This window comes from Trachypithecus francoisi, unplaced genomic scaffold, assembly GCF_009764315.1.
Source record: "Trachypithecus francoisi isolate TF-2019V2 unplaced genomic scaffold, Tfra_2.0 Lachesis_group1, whole genome shotgun sequence".
In the NCBI taxonomy this organism is placed as follows: domain Eukaryota; kingdom Metazoa; phylum Chordata; class Mammalia; order Primates; family Cercopithecidae; genus Trachypithecus; species Trachypithecus francoisi.
Window position 1 is genome coordinate 146,593,488 of NW_022681454.1, and position 21,003 is coordinate 146,614,490.

Below are 21,003 nucleotides of genomic sequence, written 5' to 3' on the forward strand. Positions count from 1 at the left end.
GTAACTGCAAAAGATAAGAAGCAGAGATCTGTCGGTCACCTCAGTGTCAGGGCCCCGTCGCTGGCTTCCCCCTTTTGGCTCACACTGGAGGGCAGCGGCCCCACTCTGAACTCCAGTGGGTACGACTGGAGTTGCTGCCTGCTTGGGGGCATGCTGGGCTTAGGGCTGGGATGTCCTAAACCTCCCTAAATGCCAGATGCCCACTTGGAGAGGGGAGAAAATAGGAAAGGCTAGGAATTTACCTCACATTCTGTTGCTGCAAGGGTTACTTACCATTTGTCATTTTTTTTAAGCGTTCCCAAATAGGAAGTGAAAAGTGATGTAAAACAAAAATTTCATTCACAAAGAACTTTCATTTGGGAAATATTTATGGTACTGAAAATTTTAATTTAGCACAAAATGACTTTGGCTATCACTATATAAATAAATGCTGATCCAAAGATTCTCAAATGTTCACAGCAGCCTGAATGTCCATGTAATCTTTTCACAGCACCTCTAGGCCCAAAGAAATACCTAACCATCCTCTGTATTAAGTAGTTAGGTCTAAACAACCAACACATATTTATATACTAAGAACTTAGTAGCCTTTGAAAAAATAATAAATTAGAGAAAATATTTTTATCTCATTCTCAACAACAATTACTCATAAGATGTGTGAGCCTTTGGGACACACAAAATTCTCAAATCTTGGCATCAGGCTACATGCCACCCTCATTTTCTGTTCCACACTGATTTTATGTGTTAGTCATTTTCTTCCCAAAGCAACCACTAAAAAACCAACTTTGCAAAGATATTGCATCACTGAAAGGAATGTAGCACTATCTAATATTCGAACTGTGAACTACCTCAAGCTAGTAGCTCATGTAATTCCTGACGGATGTGAAGTATTGCCCTCTTTCTTTGAATATTTGAAATATCATGCAATGACCTTGTGAGTTCATTCCAGTGACTCAGTGTCTCAGCACACACTTTGAGAACCATGGGTTTAAACTATATGCAATGAAATTTAACTTCCTGAGGTCAGGAGTTCGAGACCAGACTGGCTAACGTGGCAAAACCTTGTCGCTACTGAAAATACAGAAATTAGCCGGGCGTGTTGCTGCGTGCCTGTAATCCCAGCTACTCGGGAGACTGAGGCAAGAGACTCGCTTGAACCTGGGAGGCAGAGGTTGCAGTGAGCCGAGACTGCACCACTGCACTCCAGCCTGGGCGACAAAGTGAGACACTGTCAAGGAAGGGAGGGAGGGAGGGAGGGAATAACTTGAAACTGTGAATTAATTTATGGAACAGGAGAGTGTGTGTGCATGAGAGTGTTTGCAGTGACATACACATTTACATCTTTTGGGTTCCATGTTGATTATGGGCATAATTCTTACACCCTCACATTAAGCTGATGCTCTCAGAGTAAAAGGTCCATCAGTCAACTACAATACACCCCAATCATAAAACACTGTTTCTCCATATCATTTGTAAATCTAAGTTATTTTTTTCTCCTCCAGGCAGGCACATTTTTCTACTTCCAGGGTTCATTATCTAACTCTTTCATTTACCTGAGGAGAAGAATATCAAGGAAAGATATTATTAATTACTAGATACAGGATTATTTCTTGCACATCAAGGAAAGATATGTGGGATTGTTTTGACATTTGTGCCAATCAATCTGAATTATTAAATTAAAACAATGTTATGATGTCAAAACTGATTTTAGAATTGTTACAGATTTTGTAGAGAATCATGAAAGTAGAATAAATATATTTATTAATTCAGAATTGCATACATTCCTGATTCGTGTGCAATTAAATGAATTTGAAAGTCCTGTGCATAAAAAGGAAAGGTCGTGTTTATTCTAAATTATAGTTCAGAGGATAATGTGCAATAGGCTCTTCATGTTATGATCACTCACATACTCAAAAATAATACATTAATCCTTTTGCACAACACCAAGTATGCTTAAATTCAACATATATACTTTATGAATGGATCATTTGTAGCAAATACAAAGCTAAGTCATAAGTAATTCAAAGAGAGTCTAAGTTTCTTGTCTGAGTTGATCCAAACAATCACAACTGCATTTTAATGAATAAGACTTTACACAACTGTGCTAAAAGGTTTATATTTTTCTTATAGCTTCAAATTATCTTTTGAAGGATTTGTTGAAGTAACAAATAGATTTTATACTTATAACATCACTTGAACATGATTTCTTATTTACTCTCCAATATTACTCTAGCTCACTGGTACTAATTATTTGAACAAGTAAATACAGGCATACCTCCAGCGATATTACAGGTTCAGCTACATACTACCACAATAAGGCAAATATCACAATAAAATCAGTCATCCAAATTTTGTGGTTTCCCAATGAATATAAAAGTTTTGTTATACTGTACTGTTATATTAATGTTATATTATAATGCAGTCTATTAATTGTGCAACAGCACAATTACATATTACATATAATACTGCAGTCTATTAATTGTGCAACAGCACAAGGTGCATACCTCAATTTTAAAATAGTTTTCTTCCTAAAAGATGCTAACAATCATCTCAGCCTTCAGTGAGTTGTAATTGTTTTGCTGGTGGAGGATCTTGCCTCAATGTTGATGGCTGCTGACTGATCTGGGTAGTGGTTGCTAAAGATTGGGGTGGGTGTGGCATTTTTAAAAAATAAGACAGCAATGAAGTTTGCCCCATCAATGGACTCTTCCTTTCACAAAAGATTTCTCTGTGGCTTGTGACACTGTTTAGTAGCATTTTCCCCTAGTAGAACTTCTTTCACAACTGGAGTCAATCCTCTCAAAACTGCCACTGCTTTATCAACTAAGTTTATGTAATATTTTAAATCTTTTATTGTCATTTAAGCAATGTTCATAGCATCTTCACCAGGAATAGCTTCCAGCTTAAGAAACCTCTTTCTTCACTCATGCGAAAGAAGCACACCTCTTCCATTCAAGATTTTTCCTGGGATTGCAGAAATCAGTCAGGGTCCACTTCTAATTCTAGTTGTCCTGGTATTTCCACCCCATCTGCAGTGACTTTCAAAACACTGAAATCTTGAACCCCCTCCAAGTCATTCATGAAAGTTAAAATCATATTCTTCCTATCTCTTGTTACTGTTGATATTTTTAACCCCTCCCATGAATAAATGTTTATAATGGCATATAGAATAGTAAATCCACTCTAGAAGGCTTTCAATTTACTTTGTCCATATCCATCAGAGGAATCGCTATCTATGGCAGTTATAGTCTTATGAAATGTATTTCTTAAATAATAAGACCTGAAAGTCAAAATGAGTCCTTGATGCATGGGCTGCAGAATGAATGTTGTGCTAATAGACATGAAAACAACATGAATTTCCTAGTATGCCTCCACCAGAGCTCTGAGTGACTAGGTGCATTGTCAAGGAGCAGTAGTATTTTGAAAGGAACCTTTTTCTTAGTAGTGGGTCTCAATGGTGAATTTAAAATATTTAGTAAACCATGCTATAAACAGATGTGCTGTCAATCCAGGCTTTGTTGTACCACTGATAGAGCAACAGGCAGAGTAGATTTCCCATTATTCTTAAGGGCCCTAGAATTTTAAGAACGGTAAATGAGTATTCACTTCAACTTGAAGTCACCAGCTGCATTAGCTTCCAACAGGAAAGTCAGCCTGTCCTTTGAAGCTTTGAAGCCAAGGAATTGACTTCTCCTCTTGAAATAGGAAAGCCCTAGATGACATCGTTCAATGCTATTTTATCTACATTGAAAATTTGTTATTTAATGTAGCCACTTTCATCAATTATTTTGGCTAGATCTTCTGGATAACTTGCTGCAGCTTCTCCATCAGCACTTGCTGCTTCACCTTGCACTTTTCTGTCATGAAGATGCCTTCTTTCCTTAAACCTCATGATCCAAACTCTGCTAGCTTTCAACTTTTTTCTTGAGCTTTATCACCTCTCTCAGCTCTCATAGAATTTAAGAGAGTTAGGACCTTGCTCTGTGTTAGGCTTTAGCCTATGAGAATGTTGTGACTGTTCTGATCTTCTATCCAGACCACTCAAACTTTCAAACTTTCTCCGTATCAGCAATCAGGCTATATTGCTTTCTTATTATTCATGTTTTCACTGGAGTTTCACTTTTAATTTCCTTCAAGAACTTTTCCTTTACATTCACAGCTTGGTTGTTTGGTATAAAAGACTGAGGTTTTAGGCTATCTCAGCTTTTGACATGCTCTCCTCACTAAGCTGAATCTTTTCTAGCTTTAGATTTAGTTAGAGATATGTGACTCTTTCTTTCACTTGAACAGTTAGAGGCCATTATTGGGTTATTAGTTGGCTTAATTTCAATATTATTGTGTTTCAGGGGATAGAGAGGCCCAAGGAGATATAGAGATATAGAGAGACAGGTGAATGGCCAATGAGTGAAACAGTCAGAACACACACGTTTAGCCATTAAATTCACTATCTTGTATTGGTGCAGTTTATGGTGCCCCAAACAATTACAATGGTAATATCAAAGACCATCAATCACAGATCACCATAACAGGTATAATAATAATAATGAAGTTTGAAACATTTTGAGAATTACCAAAATGTGATATATAGCCACAATTACCAAAATGTGATACAGAGACACAAAGTTAGCATATGTTGGAAAAATTGTGTCAATAGACTTGCTAGACACAGGGCTGCCACAAACCTTCAATTTGTGAAAAACTCATTATTTGGGAAGCAGAATAAAATGAAACACAATAAAACAATATGTGCATATAATCTATTTATGTAATGATCATTTTTCTATGTTTAGAAAAATATGGCAAGATTTTGTTTGTCTTACTGTATGTAGTTATGAAACTGAACATCAGTATAATCTATATCTGTAAGCATTTTATAAAAGATAAGCCAACTTCTGACTGTAACCTCCTTTAAACCCTTTCAGATTTTGTTCTGGGCCCTTATGTTTGCCTCCATAGCTGCCTGCATGTTGAGCTTTCTGTCTCACACTGGTCAGGAACAAAAGGCCCCTCAGAGAGTCTGTACTATTAAATAATTGAAATGTATTCAACTCAATATATTTTATTTCTAACATTCAAAATCAGAACTGCAAAATGAAATTGGAAGATTCTACAAGAACATTCTTTCTTAAATAAAATGAAATATATATGTATAGAGCTACACACACACACACACACACACACACACACGATTAAAAAGAAAGAAGAGGTGTTCGCCTGAATAATGCTTACCAGGGAGACTTTCTGCAAGGTATACACATATATGTAAAGTTCTTAGAACAGTGTCTGGCATGTACTAAAAAGCACTATGTTAGTGTTAATTATCACTAACAAAATAATAATTATTTTTATTGTTATCACTGGCTGAGTTCCGCCTCCCTTCAATGTATGAAAGGCTGAGGTGACAAGAATTAGGAGGAATGGAAAACGCCTTGGATAATTTCAAAATTAGTTTTTCTATTATACAGATAATAGTAGAAGGAAGATAAAACAATCCAGGAAATAAAGTTTTTCTCTATATACCTTCCCTCTGAAAACATCATTATACTCCCTTATAAAGATTACTGTCTCCTCTAACAATTATTTTGTAGAGGCTGAGGAAGAGCACAATCATTCCATTGATATACCTGTGTATTTCTTCATAGTTGGGATCCAAGAAACAGTCTCACCAGGAACCCACCTTTTTTGTATGGCATTCCTGGCATCCCAGAAATAGCATGAGATGGGAAGCAAATCCATATATTGCCCTGTTCCTTCCCACAGTGTTCCCACTGTATCCCCATCTAAAATATACCACTCATTCCAAGGTCCCCTTCGGAATGAGAGTCTGTATCTGGATTGGTCTTAGCTTCTTTTCCCACAGGTCAGAGGTCCTTCACATACCTTCAGGATCAAAGAGTACTGAATAAGTGCTGCAAAACAATGCTAACTTTCCAGTATGAAATGTCAGTAGACCCATCTTCATTCCCTGTATTACTGCCTCATTGTCTTCTCTCTTTCCCATGCGATCAGGAGAGCTGCTCAGCAAATCTTACCTAGATGAAGGCGTTCTCCAGGTCTTATTCTTATCAACAAGGATCAGAAATAGTTGGCAGGAATTATTTTAGTGGCTCCCTTTGATTTGTTCTGTCTTGTTTTTGACAATGTCTTTAGTAGTGGGCAGTGATAAAAAAAATAATAATAATAACATTCAACTACTGTACTGGGAAGGCCTAAAAACCACAATGCTGTTTGGTCTTTTTATAGCTCTTAGCAAAACACTTGTACTGCTGAAAAGTAATTTGCTTCTGTATTCCTGTGAGAAACAGTAATGACTAACCCAGTGGTTCTCAAACATTTTGGCCTTAAGAACCCTCTATACTCTTAAAAATTACTGCATTCCCAAAGATTTTTGTTTATATGGGTTTTATATATATATATATTTATCATATTAGAAGTTAAAACAGAATTTTTGAAACAAATTAATACACAAGTATACATTTCATTCATTGTAAGAGCAATAAAAATATCATTGTACACTTAAGAAGGGCTACTGGGAGCTTTAGGAGTGCTATCATACCTCATATGAACCTCATATGAACCTTTTGGGTTGGTTGTCTTTTTAAAAATCCACAGTACTGTAGTTTGAATATGTCTCCCAAAGTTTATGTACTGAAAATTTAATTGCCCTTATAACAGTATGAAGAGGTAGGGCCTCTAAGATGTGTTTAGGCCATAGGATTCTGCCCTTGTGAAGGGATTAATGCCATTATTGTGAAGTGGGCTAATTATCTTGGGAGTGGTTTCCTGATAAAAAATGATGACCAGATTTCCTCTGTATCACATACTCCTTTCTCCCTTCTGCCTTCCACTGTGGGATGGCAGCACCATGCTCTTGGACTTCCCCAGCCTCCAGAACTGTGGGCCAAATAAACCTCTGTTCTTTATAAATGACCCAATCTGTGGTATCCTGTTATAGCAACAAAAAATGGAATAAGACACAAATTGATAAATAGAAACATTAAAATAGCTTTCATATTTCCTCTTTTTCTTATAAAGGGGAAAAATTATGAGGAAATTAATATGTCGGGAAAATTCAAAACATGTTGCAAACTTGTTAATTTCCCACATGAAGTTTCTTCCTATGAGCTTGAAGGCCACGTGTAAAATCTCTCTAAATCAAGCTTTACCTCAGTTCACTAATATCCACCACACCATATCTAATCTCTGAAAATCCTCCTCCATATTCCATGTACTAATCCTCCAATAAAGACATTGACATTGTCTCAAGTTTAGGCCTGCTCCTAGTATGTACAGGGCCTATGGTAAGAATATATCAGAAGAGTCTAATTCCATGGTTTAACTCCCTTCTCCTCCCATTCACAGCTTTTACTTGCAATGTATGGGACCTGAAACATATGTATGTGTACACTCTAACCCAAGAGCCAACCTTTATTCACACCTCCACCACTTGGGCCTTTTAGCCTGCCTCCTTTTGGATGTAGTAAAATCACTGTTTTATGGGAAAGAAAATCTAAAGCAAAAACTGTTGATTCTATAAAACATGCTGTGTGGGAAAACAGGTGCTTAATGCACTTTGCAACACACAAAAAAATTACTGTATTTATTCATGTGTTGAGGGAAATATGTTGTCTTGGTCTGAATATTGTCATTGTTATTTTTATATACCTTTAGTACATTGAACTGAACAATAAGAAATAACACCTGTTTATCGTCTAACAACTAAATCTTTGCATTTAAAAATAATTAAGTTTGTTTAAATAAAAAGTAGATTTTTGTGAACTCTTTTATAATTCTTAAAATAAAAGCAATGAATCTACTCAGTGTACCCCTCATTTTTACAATTTTCTTATACAACCAACTCCACAGGGGAAAATATTAAATTATTTTCATTAATTTCAGTATTTTACTAAGGTTTTATTTTACCCACTTAAAAATTCTCTTTCATATTAGATTTTTATTTTTTCCTAATGTATTTGAAAAAGTTCTTTGTTTTTAGCCAGCACACAACATACTTTAAATTTTGATTACTAATAACAAACTTTCAATATATATATAATTGAATGTGGAACATAACAAATTCTGAACCTGTGACAACTACATTGAGGTAGGGTTGCAATATTTTCTTAGTACCCCGTTACTGGATGGATAGTCTTGAGTGTGAGTTGTCCAGATACTTGGTGTGTTGAACAATGAATTGAAGAAAACACACAAACAAAGCAACAAAATAACGATGCAATGAAAGCACAGGTTTATTGAAATGAAAGTACACTCCACAGGGTGGGAGCAAGTTTGAGCAAGCAGCTCAGAAGTCCCAATTACAATGTTCTGTAGGGTTTTTATTAAGCTAAGAGAATTTGGTAACACCTCAAAGTACCCTTTAGTTGTCTCCAATTGGTTACACTCTATCTAAATGAAGAATTGGCCCACGGCCAGTTAGAGACTAAAGCGAAGTCTTGGCCCACTGCCACTCAGAGGCTGATGTGAATTGGCACCTTATACAGATGAAGGATTGGCCCATGGCCAATCAGAGGCACTTTACATCTGTGACGCAGTGGAGTCGGGGGTTGTAGGGGGAGTGGCCTCTGGTCCCTTGTCACTTGGGCATGGAGAGGTGGGGTTTTCCTTTTAATCCAGTTCCAGGAATTCAGCACAAACTGGTCTCAGGTTCCCTATGTCCAGACCCTCTTCTCCTGCCTTACTCCCTAATCAACCCTAAAAGATAATTCCTGAAGATAATTACATGACTAGAGGAGATATTAACAAAATATCCCAAATGTATGGCTGCATCACTAAGTCACCTATTAAGGCCATAGTTTATTTTCTACTTCCTGATAAGATTAAGAAATACAATAGACACTTTGTGTGGGTCTAATTTCTAATACTAAAACAATGGGGCATAGAAAACAGACCTTGGGAGATATACTTTCCAGAACAGTTAATCCTAAAGAAATGTTGAATCACCTCTTTCCTTTGATAAGTTTCCAAGAGTGTTCCATTAAAAATAAGAGTAGAAAAAATTGTCTAGGCTGCTTCCTTATTATACACCTATGTCTTCTCTACCAAGGAGATATCCCCAGATCCTAAATGCTTTTCACACCTATTCCCATATTTTTTTCATAAAGGACCAGGAATTTGGGGACTCTAAATAACTCCCATGATGAAGGGCTTGATATAGACATATTTTATAATAACCAGTATCTTAAGGTATTTATTAGAATCAGACCAAAAAATGTATAAACCAGCACTTTGAATTACTCCACAGTCCTGTAGCTACTCCAGTACTTTCCCAGTAACAGAGTCATGCAGATCGGTGTAAGTTCCCAAAACTTTGCAGCTAAGTATTTAAATCAATAGCACTCAAGGCAGGCAAAATCTAGCCTCAAGAGATAAAAGTCAGAGAACTCCAAGCTTTAAAACAGAGGAATAAAGATATTAGTGATTCTGTCTCCCTCTGAAACTATCTGAAAACAACAAAGAGAATAAGAAACAGAAATAGATGGGACAAACCACAATATATTTGAACAAGAGCTTGCAGTGAAAATTGGACCTGTATACAAAATGAGGATGAGAAAGAACACGTAAACCTGTGTGAGAATACTGAAAGAAAAAGAAAGAAAGAAACGTGGACAAATAGCAGGCAGACAAAGAATGCACTCCAGAAAAATTTTCCCATGCAACAGGTGAACATCTGGCTAAACCACTCTTTAGAAAATTTCAGTATCAAAAACGGCACCTATGAAATAAAAGTTTAAAACATAGAAGGAGTCAAGAAAGAAATAAGAGTTTTATGGGTTTTTCTTAATAGGCTGGAAAAACCCAGGAAAGAAATAAAAAAAGAAAAAGTCGGCCGGGCGCGGTGGCTCAAGCCTGTAATCCCAGCACTTTGGGAGGCCGAGACGGGCGGATCACGAGGTCAGGAGATCGAGACCATCCTGGCTAACACGGTGAAACCCCGTCTCTACTAAAAATACAAAAACTAGCCGGGCGAGGTGGCGGGCGCCTGTAGTCCCAGCTACTCGGGAGGCTGAGGCAGGAGAATGGCGTAAACCCAGGAGGCAGAGCTTGCAGTGAGCTGAGATCCGGCCACTGCACTCCAGTCCGGGCGACAGAGCGAGACTCCACCTCAAAAAAAAAAAAAAGAAAAAAGAAAAAGTCATCATACAACTTAGAGCCACAAGACATAAACACATATTATAAAGCAAATTAATGAAAATAGATTGACAATGGGAAAGTATGGGTAGTCCAGAAATAGGCCCATATACTTCAATTACTTATTGTTTAGTAAACTGACATTTCAAATTAGTAGAAAAAATAGATTATTCAACAAATGGTATTAGAAAAACTGGCTAGCATCTGGTTATCCCTAACTCACTCTTCATAATAAAATACACTGCATCATAATAGATCAAATGTTCAAACATAAAAGTAAAGTAAAAATTTACCAGAAAAAAATTTTTTAAATAACTTCAAAGGAAGGTAGGGTATAAACCCATGACCCTTACTTCACTAAACAAAATGTCAAAATTTCAACATAACAAAAATAATTTACAACCCATACAAGTCAAAAAACAAGTAACCAAATAGAAACTTGCAACTAAGTGTGAAAGCTAATAGGATATTTTCCTTAATATATAAGCTCTTACAGGTCATTAAAAAAATTTTTCAATAGGAAAGGAACAGTCATAGGAAACCCAATAGGAAAAAACAGTCATAACTAGGTAGGCATGTCCCACTGCGTACCAGAACCGGGATTCAGTGCTAAGATCCCCTCATTCCAGGAAATGAGATGAGGCCAGAAATGTGGTCACCCCCTCACCCATTCCACAATGCATGTTCATGGGGATGCTGGTTCTAAACCACTCTAAATGACCTGCTTTTGCATGGGTGTTTTGTACATATCGGAGCAGCTCCCTCACTGCAGTTTACTGAAAGTCAACCCTGGACACAAGAGTTTTTTTTTTTCCAAGTTATGTATAGATAGTTCATTTAAAAAGAAATATAAATATCATTTGTATATGTATAAACAATCAAAATTAAATACATAAAATTAAGACATGAATACATGTCTATTTCTTATTTCTTAGTTTGGCACTCTTGGATAATACATCATGTCAGCCAGTATGTAGAGAAACAGACACTCCCATATAATGTGAATGTGGAAACTGAAACAATTTCTCTGGAGGACAAACTGATGTCTATCAAAATTTTAAATGAACATCCACAGATCAATTCTAGTTCTAGGAATCTGTTTGCAAAGATATGGTGAGTATTCACTATAACAGTGATTATAACAACAAAAAAAAAGAGCTTAAAAGCAATCTGAATGTCTACCTATCCAGAAAGCACGCATATACACGTTTCTGTGCAAATGGTAGCATCTATAATACTGTTCTGCATATTGTTCTTTTCTTAAAAATATATCTTAGAGATTGTTCCTTTTCAGTATGTATAGATATGCTTTATTCATTTTCACAGTTGCATAAACCATCTTTCACATTTCTGATATCTTTCTGTCTGTATTTCTTGATTCTGATATCTTTCTTTCTGTCTGCATTTCTTGAAGTTTTCCATACTGCTATATCCAAACCGTCTCCTCCATCACACAAAAAAAAGAAAACACCCTCTTCACCTGATGCCTTGTCTCTCTCTTTCAGTAGGTGACTACGCTTCTCCAAAAAGTTCACACACTTCCTCAACCACAACCCATTCTTCAACTCTTTCGTCTGGCCCTGCTCCCATTATTCCAACAAAACAGCTGAAAGTAAGGCCATCAGTATTATTCACATCACTGAATACAAGTGACATTTTGTTTTCTCCAACCAATAGTCTTACTTACCCTTGTCTACCACTCAGTGGGTTCTCCTTGGCTTCTTTGATGAAAGGTTTTTTTGTGTTTTGCATTCTACTTTTAATAGTCATTCATTTCCTACTTTTTGCTTGTCCATTAAATCTTAGAGTTCCTCAAGTCTTCATCCTACACCCTCTCCTCTCCTCATTGTACTCTCTCCCTGGACTAAAATACACCAACACATTAATTATCATTCATAACCTAATGATCCCCTTGTATATCCAGCCTAGACCTCTCCTCTGAGTTCCAGACTCATATATCCAGCTGCCTATTTAACCAACATCTCTACTTCACCATCTTCTTTTGGAAGTTGTACAAGTATCTCAAACTCAGCAGGTCTAAAATTAGCTTATAAAGTTCCCCAAAAATCTAAATTTAATTTCCAGTGTTTCCTATGCCACTGAATGTTATCATAATTCATCCAGTGACAAAAGCCAGATGCCTCAGAATCATCTTTGATACTTTCCTCTCACCCTCAATCCATCATAAAATCATGCCTATTTGATCTCAAGTACCTTTCAAATATGCCCACTACTTTCTGCCTCCACCACAGCCATCAAATGAATGATACCCTCATTTCTCACAAGGCAACTCTCCAAAAGGGTGTTCTAGCCCATTCACTCTCACCACCCTCCCCAAACCAGTCTACACAGCAGCCAGTGATCTGTTAAATATGGACACCAATCATGCCACATCCCTGCTTTGAACATTAGTGGTACTCTTAGAATAAAGACAAAGTACCTGACTATGGCTTATAAGCCCCTGGCTCCTGGCTGTCTAGCAATAAGTCATACATTTCTTATGCCTTAGCCATGCTTCTTTCCTTTAATTCCCTTATTTTGCCATGTTCCCTCCCACCAAAGGTCTTTGCACAAACTGTCCCTCTGTTAAGAACACCCTTCCCTCCTTTTCTTGTCTAATCAGTGCCTATTTATTATATATCACATATATGTTTCTTTCTTTATATCTTTATGTACTCAAAGTCTCTTTCCTGCCATCTGACTATTTATCAAAATCTTCCTGTTAAAACACCTATAGCACTATTTATCTCTCCTACTTAGCCAGCAACTGTTATGGTTGTAGCTTTACATTGATTTACATAATTGTTTTATTAAAATCTATCTCCTTTAAACTATAAGCTGAGGAACATGTATAATGTTTCATTGTACAATACATTCATTGTATAATGAAATACATTGTACATATACAATGTATTCATTGTAGCCCCAGCACAATGGTAAATAATATATGGTAAATGCTTAATAAATATTTGTTTAATGAATGCCAAAATCCAGTTCATAATCAAGCAAGCATTCACCCTAACTCCATTCTCCCTAACTGGAGAAAGAATGATACTTACAAAAATATTAAAATTTAGTGGCTATGAAGGACAATGTCTATGGAAAGGTCAGAGATTTCTTGAATATTCTGAGACTGAGTGATCAGAACAAAAGTGGGGCCAGTAATTGACAAACAGATATTTAGCGATATCGAGTTAAAATAGGACAGTGGGTTTTGTATTAGATTGTTGAGTTAGGGGTGTGGTGACATCCACCACAGTTGACATTTTCAGAAATAAACACACCTGGCTGCTTCATAAAAATGGCTCAAGATTCAAGCCATAATTTCTTTTAAATTTGGTATATCATAGTTATACATATTTTGGGATACATATGATATTTTTAGACATGTATACAATGTGTAATGATCAAATCATAGTAAAGTCACAATTTCTAACTGCTCTGATTGCAGTGTGCCTATCTCTCAGTCCTAAATTGCAAATCCCAGCTACCTCTTCTACAAGTTCAGCATACCTTCATTTTCTCTCTCCCTCAATCTCCGTCTCACAAGCTTCCAGGTGCTTCTTGTGTTTTCCTTCCATTCTCCTCTGCCCTTAGAATCTAAGAAGCCCCTTCAGCATGCTTCACCGCCACCCCTCACTGTCACTCTTAATTCTGCCAACCCATAGAAACAGAACAGACTAGCATTCAATCTTAACTAGGAGTCTGCAGGACAAAGTGGAGTGCTTAGCAGCCTGGTGAGGATTTGACATTTACCAGGAGAAAGATTTATTTGGTGAATTGAAATTGTGAAAAAAGTTGAGTTTGCCAGAAGTACAAAACATAGAGATCAGAGGATTGAACCTTGAGAAATAACTACTTTCAGAAATCAAGGAGAAGATAAACAGCCATTGTCCATAAAACCATTCTCCATAGAGATGGCAAACCACTCAGTCTCTAGAGAAGAATTCAGTTCATCAAGTATTTTGAGCACCTGGTATGTGACTGATGAGGACTACTTGTATTAAAGATAGTGAAAATCAGGCACTGTTTGGATGTTCAGTTCCAAAATGGTGGTATAGAAGCAAACTGGCTTTACTGCCTACCACCAACAAAAAATAAAAAATAAATTTGCAACAGTGAGATCATCATCAGGAATATCCCAGAACTCAAATATGAAGATGAGACAATTCCTAGAACCACAGAGAAATGAAATAAAGTGGATTGTAAGAGAATCAGATTTCCACATCTGCAACACACCTCATCCCATATTGCCTGGCACCAAGCATGTGGAAATTTTTCCTCAACTTATTGTTTCTACACTGAGCAAAGTGAGACCAGTGTGGACAACCAGCTTCCCCACCATCTTGGGTTCCCTGGAAGGAAACCTGTCCCTGTCTTAACCCATATGAAGCAACACAAGTGCCTGAAGGGAGAAATATCCATAAAAACAGGCAGAGACAAAAGGGGAAGGTGGGACTATCATCCTAGCCCTGGAAGCTCTGGACTGTAACTCAGCCAAAGGAGACACCAAATTAAAGTGGCTATTCAGCAGCACCATGCTGTAGGAGGTTTGTCCTACAGGTACCCTGAGCAGGAACCCATAGTTAGTCTTTCCACTTCCAGGACATCCCCTTGGGGACCTCCCCTATTTGACAAAGGCAGTGCTCTGAGTGTTTACTAGAGCCAAGGTGAACACAGGCTGAAGACATCACCTAGAGCCAAAAAGAAGACAGTAAACTAGCTGTAAAGAACCTCTAAGCAAATATATCCAATAAAAACCAAAACAACCAGACAGGGATACAGGAATAGTTAACTAATCTTTCAATGCAAAGATATACACCCACAAGAAATAACAACAAACAGGGAACTTCAGTCTTCCCAAATGGGCAAAGCAAGGAACCAGTAACTGACCCTAATGATATGGCAGTATGTGAGCTCTATGACCAATAATTCAAAATAGTAGAGTTAAGAAAACTTACTAATTTCTAAGATAATACAAAAAAGCAATCCAGAAATTTATCAGAGAAATTTAACAAAAAGATTCTAATAATTTTTAAAAATCAAACAAATCTTGGAACTGTGAAATACATCTGCTGAACTGAAAAATTCATTTGAGGCTCTCAACAGCTGAATGGATCAAGCAGAGGAAAGTATCAGTAAACTTGAAAACAGGCTATTCGAAAATACTCGGTCAGAGGAGACAAAAGAAAAAAAGAATTAAAGTGACAAAGATTGCCTACAAGATACAGAAAATTAACTAAAAATACCAAATCAAAGAACTATTGATGTTCAAGGGGTAATTGAGCAAGAGCAAGGAGTAGAAAGCTCATTCAAATAATTAATAACAAAATCTTTTCAAAACTGAAGAGATAAATATCTAGATACAGGACAGTCAGAGAACATCAAACGTATTTGACCCTTGTAAGACTACCTCAAGGCACATATTAATGAAACTCTCAAAGGTTAAGGGAACCTGGGACACAGAGGTCACAGTGAGCTGAGATCGTGCCACTGCATTCCGGCCTGGGCAACAGAGCAAGAGTAGGAAAAAAAAATTCAAGAATAAAGAGAAAATCCTAAAAGGAGCCACAGAAAAGAATAAGTAACATATAAAAGAGCTTCCATTTGTCTGACAAGTAACTTCTCAGTGGAAACCATACAGGCCAGGAAACAGGGAAACAACATTTTCAAAGCGCTGATAGAAATAATTGCCATCCAAGAATATCGTATCTAGCAAAGTGGTTCTACAAATGTGAAGGAAAGATGAAGTATTTCCCACACCCAGAAGAGCAAAAGCTGAGTGAATTTACCACCACCAGATTCACCTTATAAGAAATGCTAAAGGGAATTCTTCACTCTTAAAACAAAACAAAACAAACCAATAACACGTGAAAATATACTGAAGGTATAAAACCTTCCAATAAAATAAAATGTGCAAACAGACCCAGAATACTACAACTATAATTGCAAAATCCACTCGTAACTCTAGTATGAAGCTTCCAAACACAAATATATCACAAACAATAATAGCTATTACAACCTGTTAAGAAACAGGTAAAATGAAAATATGTAAATTGGGACAACTAGAAGTCAAAATGTGTGGGGATGAAGTTAAAGTGTAGAATTTCTTTTTATTTTTTCTGTTTCTATTTTCTTTGTGATCTAAGATAATTTGTCACTTCTTTTAAAATAACTGTATAATTTATATAACTTATAACTATATAGCTATATATAGGATTTTTTGAGAAGCCTCATTGTAACCACAACACAAAAACCTATAAATAGATTAACTAAAATAAAAAGCAATGAATTAAAATATACGACCAGAAAAAAATAATCACAAAGAAAGTAAGAAAGGAAGAGAGGAATCTCAAAACAACCAGAAAATAAGCAACAAAATGAAAATGGCAGCAGTAAGTCCTTGCTTATCAATAACAACACAGGATGTGTATTAGTCAGGGTTCTCTTAGAGGGACAGAACTATATATAAAGAACCTATTAGTTCCCTTGTTTTCTCTCTCTCTCTCTCTCTATATATATATGTGTGTGTATATGTGTGTGTATATATATGTGTATATATATGTATATGTGTGTGTATGTGTATATATATAAAAGGGAGTTTATTAAGTATTATACAGGGAGTTTATATATATACACATATATATATAAAGCGGAGTTTATTAAGTATTAACTTACATGATCACAAGGTTCCACAATAGGCCGTCTGCAGGCTGAGGAGCAACGACAGCCATTCTGAGTTCCAGAACTGAAGAACTTGGAGTCCAATGTTCGAGAGAAGGAAGCATCCAGCATAGGAGAAAGATGTAGACTGGGAGGCTAGGCCTGTCTTGTTCATTCATGTTTTTTCTGCCTGCTTTGTATTCACTGGCAGCTGATTAGACTGTGCCCACCAGATTAAGGATAGGTGTGCCTTCCCCAGCCCACCAACTCAAATGTTAATCTCCTTTGGTTTCACCCTCACAGACACATCCAGGGGATCAATACTTTGTATCCTTCAATCCAATCAAGTTGACACTCAATATTAACCATCACAGGTTGTAAATAGACTCCACTCTTCAATTAAAAGGCATAGAGTGGCTGAATAGATAAAAGAAGTAAGACCCAACTATATACTACTTTCAAGAATTCCACTTCACCTATATAGACACACACAGACTGAAAGCAAAAAGGTGAAAAAAGATATTTCATGCAACTGAAAACCAAAAAAGAGCAGGAGTAGCTATACTTATATCAGATAAAAGAGACTACAAAAACTGTAAAAAGAGATCAAGAAAGTGACTGTAAAATGATAAAGGTGTCAACCTAGCAAGAGGGTATATAATAATTACAAATCTCTTTGCACACAATACCAGGGCTCCCAAGTATATAAAGCAAACATTAATAGATTTGAAGGTAGAGATAGACTACAAAACAATAATAGTAGGGGACTTTAACACGCTACTCTCAGTAATAAACAGCTCATTCAAACAAAAATAATCAACAAAGAAACATCAGAGTTAAAACTACACACTAGATCTAGTAGGCCTAACTGAAATTGATAGAACATTGCATCCAATTGCTGCAGAATACACCTTCTTTACATCAGCACATAGTATATTCTCCAGAATAGACCGTATGCTAGGCAACAAAACAAGTCTGAACAAATTCAAAGAAATAGAAATTATACCAAGTATTTTTTCTTACTACAATGGAATAAAACTAGAAAACAATAACAAGAAGAGCTTTGGAAACTTCATGAATACATAAATATTAAATAATATGTTTTTGAATGACCATTGAGTTAAAGAAATTAAGAAGGAAATTAACAATTTTCTTGAAGCATGTAAAAATGGAAATAAAGCGTACCAAAATCTATGGGATACAGCAAAAGCAGTACTAAGAGACAAATTTATAGTAATAAACACCTACATCTAAAAAGCAGAAAGACTTCAAATAAACATCCTAAGAGTGCACCTCCAGGAACTAGAAAAGCAAAAACAAATCAAACCCAAAATTAGTAGAAGGAAAGAAATTATAAAGATTAGAGCAGAAATAAATGACAGAAAGACCAAAATAACAATACAAAAGATCAACAAAATGAAAATATGGGTTTTTGAAAAGACAAATAACATTGATAAACCTTTGGTTAGACTAACAAAAAAGAAGACAAAACTAAATAAACATCAGAAACAAAATATGAGACATAACAACTGACACAATGGAAATATAACAAATCATTATGATCATTTCCATTTTAATTATAATATAGATTATGAACACTTATATGCCAATGAATTGGAAAACCTAGAAGGAATGGATAAATTCCTGGACACATGCAACCTACCAAGAATGAACCATGAAGAAATAGAAAACCTCAAACCAAAAATGAGTAACAAGATTAATAGCTATAATAAGAAGACTGCCTTCAAAGAAAAGCCCAGAACCAGATGGCTTTGCTGAATTTTACCAAACATTTAAAGAACTAATACCAATTCTACTCAAAGTCTTCAAAAAATTTTAAGAGAAGGGAATTTTCCTCCACCTATTCCACAAGCTCAGCATTACCCTTCTACCAAAACCAGACAAAGACACAATAACAATAAGAAAAAAGGAAAACTACAGGCCAATATAACTGATAAACAAAGATGCAAAAATCCTCAACAAAGAAACCAGCAAACTAGATTCAACAACACATTAAAAAGAGCACACACTATGATCAAGTGGGATTAATCTCAGAAATGCAAAATGTTACAACATATGCAAATCAATCAATTTGATACATCATATAAATAGAATGAAGGAAAAACAACATATGATTATTTCAATAGATGTCAAAAACATTCAATAAAATTTAACATCCCTTTACAATAAAACCTTCCTTGAACTCGATACAGAAGAAACATACTTCAACATAATGAAGGCCATATATGACAAAACCACAACTAGCATTCTACTGGATGAGGAGAATTAAAGGCCTTCCTTCTAAGATCTGGAAAAAGGCAAGCACACTCACTTTCACCACTTTTATTTAATGTAGTACTGGAAGTCCTGGCCAGAGCATTTAGTCAAGAGAAAGAAATAAGAACCATCCAAATTGGAAAGAGAAAAGTCAAATTAGCCTTGTTTACAGATGACATAGTCTTATACTTAGAAAAACCTAAAGAACCCACACAAAAAATCTCTTAGATCTTATTAATGAATTCAGTGAAGTTGCATGATCCAAAATCAATGTACATAAATCAGTATAATGCATATATGCTGACAGTGAACAACCTAAAAAAATCAAGAAAGCAATCCCATTTATAATAGCTACAAAGGACATAAAATACCTAGGAATCCATTTAACCAAAGAAGTGAAAGATCTATATAAGGAAAACTATAAAAACACTGATGAAAGAAATTGAAAAAGACACCAAAAATGAAAAGATATTCCATGTTCATGGATTAGAAGAATATTGTTAAAATGACAATACTATCCAAAACAATTTACAGATTCAATGTAATACCTATCAATATTCCAATGACATTCTTCACAGAAATATAAAAGGCATGGGATAACAAAAGACACCAAATAGTCAAAGCAATCCTGAGCAAAAAGAACAAAGTGAAGGCATCACACTACCTCACTTCAAATTTTACTACAAAGCCAGAGTAGCCAAATCGTCATGGTACTGGCATAAAAACAGACATATAGACCAATGGAACAGAATAGAGAACCCAGGTATAAATCCACACATTTACAGCCAACTTATCTTCAACAAAGGTACCAAGAACCTACGGTGGGGAAAGGACAATCTTTTTAATCGGTGATGCTGGCAAAAATGAATAGCTATATTATATGCAGAAGAATGAAACTAGACCCCCTCACCTTACCAAAAATTTAAATCACAATGGATTAACAACGTAAATATAAGACCTGAAGCTATAAAACTATTAGAAGAAAACACAGGAGAAACAATTCAGGATATTTGTCTGGGTAAGTTTTTTGTAGGACCTCAAAAGCACAGGCAACCAAAGCAAAAATAGATGAATGGGATTATGTCAAGCTAAAAACCTTCTGCACAGTAAAGGAAACAATCATTGAAGTAAAAAGACAACCCACAGAATGGGAGAAAATATTTGGAAACTACCCATCTGACAAGGGAATAGTAGCCAGAATATATATGTGTGTATATATGTGTATAGATGTGTATAGATATGTATATATATGTGTGTGTATATGTGTGTGTGTGTATGTATATCAAAACAACTCAATAGCAAAAAAAATTTAATCTGATTTTTTAAATGGGCAAAAGATCTGAATAGACATTTCTCAAAAGACATACAACTTGCCTAAAACATGTATGTACGAATGCTCAATATCACTAATCATTAGAAAAATGCAAATAAAACCCACAATAAGATATCATCTAACTCTAGTTAAAATGGCTGTATCAAAAAGGCAATAATGAATGCTGGCAAGGATGCAGAGAAAGGGGAACCCTTGTATACTGTTTGTTGGAAAGCAATGTCGTGGTAGCCACTATGAAGAACAATTTGGAGGTTCTTCAAAAAACTAAAAATGAAACTACCATATGATCCAGCAGTTCCACTACTGAGTATATATACCCAAAACAAAGGAAATCAACATATCAAAAAGACATCTGCACTCTCATGTTTCTTGCAGCACTATTCACAATAGCCAAAATACAGAATTAACCTAAGTGCTTATCAGTCAATGAAAGGATAAAGAAAATGGAGTATGTGTGTGTGTATATATATATATATATATATAACAAAATATTATTCAGCCATAAAAAATGAAATCCTCTCATTTGCAGCAATATGGATGGATGGAACTGGAAGTCATTACCTTAAGTGAAAGACAAATATCAC

The 21,003-nt window shown here is 35.8% G+C and overlaps 1 long non-coding RNA gene across 1 annotated transcript in view; it reads left to right on the forward strand.

Moving 5' to 3' along the window:
• The window catches only part of LOC117086006, a 75,992-nt gene that overhangs the window by 439 nt on the left and 54,550 nt on the right, over positions 1–21,003 (forward strand). The window lies entirely within an intron of this gene.